The sequence below is a fragment of the Benincasa hispida genome, chromosome 3 (genome assembly GCF_009727055.1).
Source record: "Benincasa hispida cultivar B227 chromosome 3, ASM972705v1, whole genome shotgun sequence".
Classification (NCBI taxonomy): Eukaryota; Viridiplantae; Streptophyta; class Magnoliopsida; order Cucurbitales; family Cucurbitaceae; genus Benincasa; species Benincasa hispida.
Window position 1 is genome coordinate 52,178,193 of NC_052351.1, and position 9,752 is coordinate 52,187,944.

Consider the following 9,752-nt stretch of genomic DNA (forward strand, 5'->3'; position numbering starts at 1 on the left):
TGTTCAACTAAATTATATTGTTCTGTATAAATGTGACATAAATATTAAAAGGGAGCAAATACATATTTAATAAAAAAATTTATACAAAATTCTTACTAATTTCAAGTCTACTAAAAATTATAATTAAAATGTTCAAAATTAATAAAATATAGAAATATTACACATAAAAAATATCAATTCAAAATTAAATTAATATATAAGTTTACATATTGAAATATTGAAAATTTTAATATTCAAAATTCAATGAAAATAATTTATAAATATACATATTACAAATTTAAGAAATAATAAATTTAAACATATGTTTTTGTAAGATCATAATAAAAAAAATTGCAAATTAGGTGGGACACAATAAATAATATAGTATCGTTTACTGATACAAACTTTGCATTCATATGCCATCTATATATTGTTTCCATCATATTAATGGTATAAAGTTTCCATCACATCAACTAATATGATCTCTTGATCTCGTTAGTATTATGAATGTATATTAGTATGTTTGAATGTATATGTGGTAATTCTGTCACAATGAATTGGAATGATCCACATTCGCTCGTATGTACTCTTGAATAAGAGTTCCTTCACCAAGGAATCACAAATGTGGAAAACATATTGAAAGAAAGTAGCATCTCATCAAAGAGACAGTACATCGAGGAGATGTGATCGTCATGAAGATAGCCTATGAACACAGCTTTGTTGAACCATCTATGAAGGCCCTCTCGGCTAAAGTGTTCGCACCTGGTTGGACTAGGACTCCGAGCAACGTAATCTAGGGAAAGTAGGAGAATATCTATGGTATTAGAGATGCCTTAGTTTATTGTATTTTCCCTCCATGTTTCTCAACATTATATTGTATATATTTATTCTCACTGGAGTTTTAGTCCAAGTGGGAGATTGTTGGGAATGTCCTAGAACTTGCAGTTCGTAAAATTCATGTTAAACATTATATTTATCAATAAAATAATATTGATTATCTTATTCGATATTGATGTTGCATTCTATTATGAAAATCCAATAAACATATCCATGGCTACAGTGTGAATACTTTAACTCTATGTAGTGATGTAAACAGGATCAAGTTAATAGTATCTCATCCTGGTAACATTATTGGATGCGGCCCATTTTGTATAGGTAATACAAATGATGTGATCCACAGAGCATTCATGTAGAGACATATGAGTGGGGGCATCCTATGCAATGAGTTTACATAAAGACTAGACCACAAAATAGTCACTTTTCTTTATAACGACAGTTTACTGTTAAAATTGACTATTTCATACTAAAGTAGCTTAGGATAACTCGATCTTAATACTAAGCTAGCTATGAACTCCTGTTTATTGGAGATTGTTTTTTGATCTGCATGGGTGAGAGTAATCCAACAACACTGCTCAATAAGCCTTCCATTTTGGGGATAAGACCGGATAGATAGTTGGGGACATAGCCCTGCGAAATAGAATTCACTCCTACCCGTTTTAGGGTTAGCAGATAGGTTGTTCTCTTAAATGCTAATTCTAGGTCTTGAATAATCGGGGTCCCGCCTTCTCATGATAGAGAGGGACATGGTTCATTAAGTAGTATTATGAATCAATTGTTCATTAGAGGGTCAGTGGGAGCTTAAGGAACAAAAAGTATTTATAGGGGTAAAATGATAATTTTGATCCAACTTTAAATACGAACGACCTGTGAATGATCGATTTACTTATTATGGTTTACATGGACATAAATACATCTACAATGAGGAGAGTGCAACTATCGAGCTATAGTAGTATGTCTTGACGGTTAACGAAAAGTAATTAATTCGATTTAAAAAGTTTAACCAATTGATTACAAATCTTTGGAGCTCATGATCTGTATGTCCAATAGGTCCCTCTACTAGCTCATAACTTGGAATAATGAATTGAGTAATTGACTGAATGAATTTTGAATTTAGGGTTATGAATTTGAAATGTTCAAATTCATTTTTAGGGTTTTTCAATTGATTGTATATGGTGGATTAAAATCGTTTAATTTAATCGAAATTAAAATGAGATTGGAGAATCAATTAATATTTAAATTATGATTTAAATATTGATTTTGAATCATATTGGTGGAATTGATGTTTTATTAATTTAATATTAAGATATTAAATTAATTAAATTAGTTTTATTTAAATTAATTATAAAAAACTAAAATTTCAATAAAATAGTTTTATCTAAATGGAAAAAAAAAACAATTTTTGAAATTGTTTTTGAGATAGTGGATTTTTCCCTAAAATTGGAGAAATCCAGTAAACTTCAATCAAGGTGTTTTATCATCAAAATCCACCATGAGTTCTTCAATTAATACAAAGTAGGAGCTGCCTTACATGCAACCATCTTCTAATGCATGAAATCAAGCTATATAATGAAGCTTCATGCATGGAATTTGAAAAAAGACTGAGTTCTTTATCCAAGTTGCTATAAAACTGAAACCCTACTACACCCTCACTAGTTCATCTTCAATTTAGCTTGATTAGAGTGTTCTCACCACACATTCCTTCTTGAGCATAGTTGAGAAGATCTTGTTGGTGGTCTATCTGAAGAATCCAGCTCAAATTTGTGGAAATTTTGTTGAAATTTAAAGAGAACTACAAAGGTATTGTCATGTTCAAACCCTCTTTTGAAAACTTCATGAGTAGAATGTTTATAACTCAAATTAAATGTAGTTTAAGTGCTTATTGATTCTGAATTTTTCCATTGCACGTTTTATTACTCCTTCACCAACTCCCTAGTTCTCAATGCTAAGATAATGACATTAGTGGTGACTGACTCCCTGCCATATTTCAATGCATTTTTTTACCTTCTCATAGGCTTTGGGTAGAGAGTTCAACAAAACAAAGGCTTCATTTTCATCACTAATCTTTTCACCAAGGCTTCTAAACTCAGAAACTATCTTCTTAAACTCATCCAAATTGTCAGATAGTGTTTTAGCAGAATCCATCTTGAATGTGAAGAATTTCTCTCTTAAAAACATCTCATTAGGAAGATCTCTTATGGCAAAAAGATCTTCAAACTTAGTCCACATCTTTTATGTTGTGTCTTGGTCGATTACCTGTTTCAAAGTGTTGTCACTGAGGTTGAGGACTAAGGTTCTATAAACTTTAAGTTCTGTATCTTCCCTTTCTTGAGTTGTTATCATAGGTGGCAGAGTAAATGGATCTAAGAGGGCTTTATGAGCTTTTTGTTGTCCAAGAATTGCCTTAATTTTGGATTTCCACAAGTCGAAGTCACCCTTCCCATTAAACTTCTCTATTTTGAATCTTGCAACAACCATTGCTAATCTGAAAACTAGACTTAGAACACCAAGAAGTGTTTTCTTGAAAACCTTGATGCTTTAGGAAAGATTAACTTGATGGTCTTCAAGCTCTGATACAAATTTTTTTGGGCCTATTTCTCTATTTCTATAGGCCCACGAAATGAATCTTGACGGAAAAACCCAAGTATGATGTTTAGCTGAAGGCTTTTGTTAGGTGAAAAGCTTGGTTCTACATGAGCCACGTAGTAAACCTAATTTCCACTTACGTGTACGGCTAAAACTCTCTCTTCAGCTGATCAGATTATTGCACTTGGGAAAAAGAATTCATTTTCAGGTAAAACTTTCTTTTCTCTCTCGATTTTCTCTCAATTAGTTATAGAGTTCCTCTTTAATAATGAGGATTGTTTTTTTTAGAGACAAAGAACAACATGCACAGTTCAAAAGATGAAAGGAAGAAGATAAAGAACACATACAAGTACGTGGTTTAGAAAGGATGCGTACATCCACGGGAAGAACTTCTTTTCTTTCTTGAGATTTCCTTTGTACAATAGTTTTTTTTTTTTTTTATAAGAGATGTGTGATTATTTCTATCCGATGTATGTAATAGATCTGATCTTTAGGTATTTATAGTACATACCTTTTGTCAGTTTTTGTCAGTTACAGTAAGAAAAGAAACGTTGTTAAGTAAAACTCTAAACTAGCTGTTTTATGTATTGGAGTCATCTTTATAATATGTTTTTATTAGAGAATAAAATTTGTGCTTAATGTCATTTTCTCTTGGTACTTAACAAGAATTTGGTTAATGAGAAATATTTTTATGAAGGAAGAAGTAGATGTTTGACGAATTTCAATTTTTTGTTCCATTTCAATTAAGGTGGGTGTTTGATCTTAGGTGTTTCTGTGAATCTCTAAATCAGTTTGTGTTTGTATGTTTATCTTCATCATTCTAGAATCAATTATTATTATTTCTATTTTCAAGTTCAAGCTAAGATCTCTCTAGAATTGTTATGTTCATCTTGAGTGCTTGTTAATTCTTAAAGAAGATAAAAATCTGATTAAGTTATTCTTTAAATATTCAAGGCAAAAGTAGAAAGATGCTTAAGTTTCAGTTGGATGTGATGAAGCCAACTAGAAAAAAGCTCGGTATGGTGAAACTGACAATGGAGCTTCATGAAGTATTCATGCTAAAAAAGAGAACTATTTAGGGTAAACAAGTAATTTTAAGGTTTAGAGTCTTGTACTTATTATACTTACTAATTTCGTTTATTTTTACTGAAACTGACAATGGAGGATGAATAATTATATCACTTTTGTTGAAATGAATTAGTTAATTGTTATATTTGTTGAAAGTTAAGTTGCATATATAAATATCATATTCATTTTATTATATCCATATAAATATCATTAGTTATCCTTCTTCGATGCCAGTCAATACCCCTATAATATCAGTTTTCAATCGAAATTATAGTCTAATTTTGTACCAGAGATAACAAGTTTATGTATTAAATTGAAAATTATTTTTCTAATTAATGAAATACTTTTATCAACGGTTACATATGTTGCAAAAGATATTTTCAATGACCATTGATCTACCTTTAACAACAGTCTTATATGTTGCTAAATCTTAACTTTCAATAACAAACTTGCAACGTCACTATATAAGACAAATAGTGATAGATAACGTTAGGCTAAAAGTGAGTTTAATAGATCTCGACGAATTAACTCAACTATCAATGCTAGGAACTTAACTCATAATATTATTGACGATAGGAACACACAATTGTCTTAAACATTTTGAAAGCATGCATTCGGAAGTCCAATAAGTGACAGTTCAATAGATAGAAGACAACTTTACAAACATACTTTCACAGAACATAGCTTTGAAACATACTTTACTGAAACATAAGACATAAAACTTCTAAGATTAGTAACACTGTAATCCATAAAACCATGTTAAATGCATACTTCGGTTTACCCCAACAAGATATACTAACAAGGTCGCGACGTATAAAACAGTTTTATCACTTTTCCACCTATGGAAAGAAAACATCATAAGAATAAGAACAAATATTTCACATATAGTTTCACTAAAATTCACTTCACGAGTGGTGTTCATAAGTAAATCCACTTCAAGCATGGCCATTCGCAATCGAATCAGAGTTCAAATGCAGAGTTCACAACAAAACCCTTTTAACGCATGACTTATAGTACACCACATTTCAACTAAATCCAAGAAAATCACACAAAAACCTATACCCATTACCTCTTGTATATACATACTCCATGTCAAGATATCACATCTTGTGTGCACATATCAACATTTTCCCTTAGATGTACACAAGGTACACTGACATTTCCCAAGTACATAATTTAGTGATTTAACATCTATTTCCATCGACCACAAAACCACATTTCCATAAAAATCCACCATATAACATGCTTCCTTGTAAAACTTATTTATCTAAAACAAGTAGTCAAGCTCGTATTCAAACATACATAAAATAGATCAGGCCAAGTTTTGCCATAAACCATTCTAACATCATATTTTCAATACTTCTTAAATCAAAGCTCAACGCATCAAATTATAAATGTCACTATGAACCTCTACCAGCAGCTGTCAACCCATGAAGCATGCGTTGAGTACCCAACTCCCATGTGTCCAACTTTCCCTTTCGTTCTACCTAGCTCCCTAATTTCCCTCTCCACTCTTTTTAGTCCTAGACTTTTAATTGAAAAATATTCTTTAAATTTTTTTTAAAATAATGTCTTACTTTACCCCTTATTACTCAAATATTTCAAGTAAAGATCCTACAAAATCAATGAAAAAAATTCCATCAATTGGGCTATGCTAAAATTTAGGGAAAATTCCCCACCTCAAAATGTGAGAAAGATTATTACAATGTCATAAATTTCGTCATAGGATAGCTTTTTAATAAATGTTTTTTCAATATTTTAATTAAATTTATTTTATCTGTGTTCAAAATCTCGTACTCCCAAAATTTATGAATCTTCATCTTGAATCTAGAAGATCGAACTCCCAAATACTTCTAGATTCTGTTCTAGTAGGAAATTTTTTTAATAAAAACATCATTGAAAAAAAAAATTAAAATGTTGTTAACAAAACACAAAAGGAATTAATTTAAGGATTTGAAAATTAACTTAAAGTCATTGAAATATTACCACGAAACATTTAACGTCAATTTAATGTGTAAGATTCCATTGGCAAAATATACAATTTTAAATACATTTAAAACAATAAACTAATAAACTAATAAACAAATATATTTACAGAGATAATAAAAATTTAACAAATCATATTTGAATGACTCTACTGAATTCGTATAATACATTTTTAATGCAAAAATGAGATATTTATCAACCCAGAAGAAAATGCATGAACAAACACTTCACAACAAAGGAAAAATTTTATAGATAAAAAAATGTCAAACTATTTATAGAAATAAAAAAAAAAAAAGACACTAATAGATTTCTATCAACGTCTATCATATAATATCAATGATAGACTTCTATCAATTTCTACACTAATAGACAATGATGACTTTTATCAGCCTCTATCATAGAAGATTAAATTTTTCTATTTTATGTAAATAATTTCCATTAGTTCTATATTTTTTGAAACCCCTCTTATAAAAATGACATTTAAGAACATTACTCGATAAGTTCCATGCCACAAATATTTCCAAGAGTAATAAGTTCCATGCCACAAATATTTCCAATATATGTAAATGACCATAAATTCAAATTTTTTTCATAAAATAAACCTACTTTACAAAATGAAATCATTTTATTTCTCTCATTACTTTAATTAAAAAAGAAAAATATTTAAATATTAATTACTCAAAACTTTATTTATTTATTTATTTGTTTTTTAAAAAAAAAACTATCCTCAAATTTGAAATTAACATAAATAAGTAAACAAGTTAGACGGAAAAAAAATAGGTGGAACAATGATCATAAAATATTTAAGTCAAGCAAATATAGATTTAACAAAGGGCTGACAAGAGAAATAAAAAAATTTTAAATTTTCATTTGAAAAAATAGCAAAAATGTTTCAAAATTATAAACAAATTAAAGTAATATAAAATAATAATTAGTAAATGACCGAACTACCCTATAAACAACTAAATTGAGTGCAAACGAGAATTTAAAGCTACAATGGTTCAAAAATAACTCCAATACCACAAATATATTGTATGTAAACAATTCACAAGCACTAATTAAAAATCACCTTATATGGTCCTTCACGCTTCTGGCAGGCAATAGGACATGTGCGAAGGAAGCCTACAACCAAGTGGCAATGGTCGTCAAAAGCTTATGGATGTCCACAACGATGGACTTCTTTCAAGGTGAGTATAGAATTGATTGTGGCAGTGAAGTTGTTGTTGACAAGTGAATATTTGATAAAATTGTAACCTTTGGACTATGTGACTAGCTAGAAAATGAGAATCCATCAAAGACAAGCTTAGAAACCCTATTAGATTTTGGATTGTGTTTGACATCAATCCTAAAACATCATTGTTGAAAACGGTGTTCAAAGCATAAAAAAAAGTAAGAAAACACACGTGCAAGCAGCCAAGGCCAGCGATCTAAAGGGAATGGTTATCAAAAGCTAGTTGAGATGATAGAATGCAAGGGAGGGTTGCTGAACCAACGGTGGTAGACATGAGATTGAGGAGGAGAGAGAGATTTGGGGAAGGGGACAGTGGCTAACTAAAAGAGAAAAAGAAGAAAAAAAAGATGAGATTTGTGGGTTTTTGTTATTTTATTTTAATTAGATTGTTGAGTATTGTATATATTATTGTAAGAAATTGGAAGCAACCAATATTCGATCTTGAAGATGTATCATTTACATTTTCTTTAAACTTTTATACTGACTTTAAAAAGAAATCTAGAATTTAAAAGTATATTAAAATATAGATTTTAAAAAGAAATCTAGAATTTAAAAGTATATTAAAATTTATTCTGATGCATGGGTTTCAAAAAAAAAAAAATCTAATAATAATATATGTATCTCAAAAATCTTTCTCTTAGAAAATAATAATAATATATCATGAAATAAAACGTGAAAATTTTGGAAATATGAACAAATTTACAATTATTTGATAAAAATATGTTTAGAATAATGAAAAAAGATTAAGATACAATTAAAAGTGGTCACACGAATTTGAAATAATTCTTGATTATTAAGATAAAATAAAAGTTGATATTAAAAGATAAATTTAAATTTAAAATTGAAGAAAAATAAGAAAGATATTGGTTTATTTTGAATCAATTTGAAAAGTTAGTTATCAAAATCTAATTTGATAATAAACTATAAATTTGAATTTCAAATGGGCCAAAAAATTTGAAATGATGCTCATTTTCTGTTTTGGCAAATCTATTAGGTTATAAATATGTTACGACCAATTACACTATATTTCTATCTTGGTTATTAATCAATCTCTCACAATAATTTTATCTCGATTATTAATATTCATGGAATTGATTTCCCACCAAATCTAAAGATATATTATAAATTAAAATAAAAATAGTGATAAACATATTAAAAATGGATCAATTCTTAATATTTTTTAAAGGTGGTTAAATCAAATCAAATCCGATGTGAAACCGCCAATTCAAATTTCAAAGCGTCCTTCTTAAATTAATTGAAAGGCTCCTAAAATAATGAGAACAAGAATCCAAGGTTTCATGTTTATTCAAAACCGTAATCAAAATCTAAATTAGTGTTAGATCGAGCAAACTTACCCAAAGAGACCCTAAACCTCAGTACAAGAAATATCACTTACAATGGCATTAAAAAAACTCTAACATAGACTTTACATAGCATTTAGAAATGCTGTCTCAGCCCATGTTATTGAAAGTCCATGACTTTCCATAACGTTATTTCAACGCTATAAAGAACACTATAAAAAGTCTATTTTGATAGCACGTATATGATGCTATAAAAACTTTTCATAACATAAAAAAATGCTATTGAAACGTTTTGATAGTGTTTTTTATAGCGTTAGAAAAGTGTTGCGTTTGTCCAATGTTTAAAAAATACTATTGAAACGTCTTGATATCGCTTTTCCAACGCTATAAAAAATGTTATCAAAATGTTTCAATAGCATTTTTAATAACATTGTAAAAACGCTATAAAAGAGTTTTCATAACGTTTTATAAATGCTGTCGTTGCCGATGTTATTAAAAGTTCTCGACTTTCTATAGCATTTTTGTATAGTTATTAATATCACTATAAAAAGTTGACATATGATAGCTTTAATTCAATGTTACGGAAATGTTCTAATGTATTGGAAAAAGTACCATCAAAAGTTTTCATAGGAATAAAAAAAATGTAACAAAAGACATTTTAGAGTGATTTTAGACACACTATTAAAAATCTCTTATTTTTATTGGCATTTTTTCATTGTAATGGAAAAAAGTTATAAATACCCCATCTTAAAAACAATGCTACA

The 9,752-nt window shown here is 29.0% G+C and overlaps 1 long non-coding RNA gene across 1 annotated transcript; it reads left to right on the top strand.

Moving 5' to 3' along the window:
• Positions 1-3,480: 3,480 nt before the first annotated feature.
• On the top strand, positions 3,481-4,046 carry LOC120074133. Its single transcript, XR_005480898.1, has 2 exons — positions 3,481-3,610; positions 3,691-4,046. It is a non-coding gene; the product is annotated as an uncharacterized LOC120074133 (long non-coding RNA).
• The last annotated feature ends 5,706 nt before the right edge of the window (positions 4,047-9,752 follow it).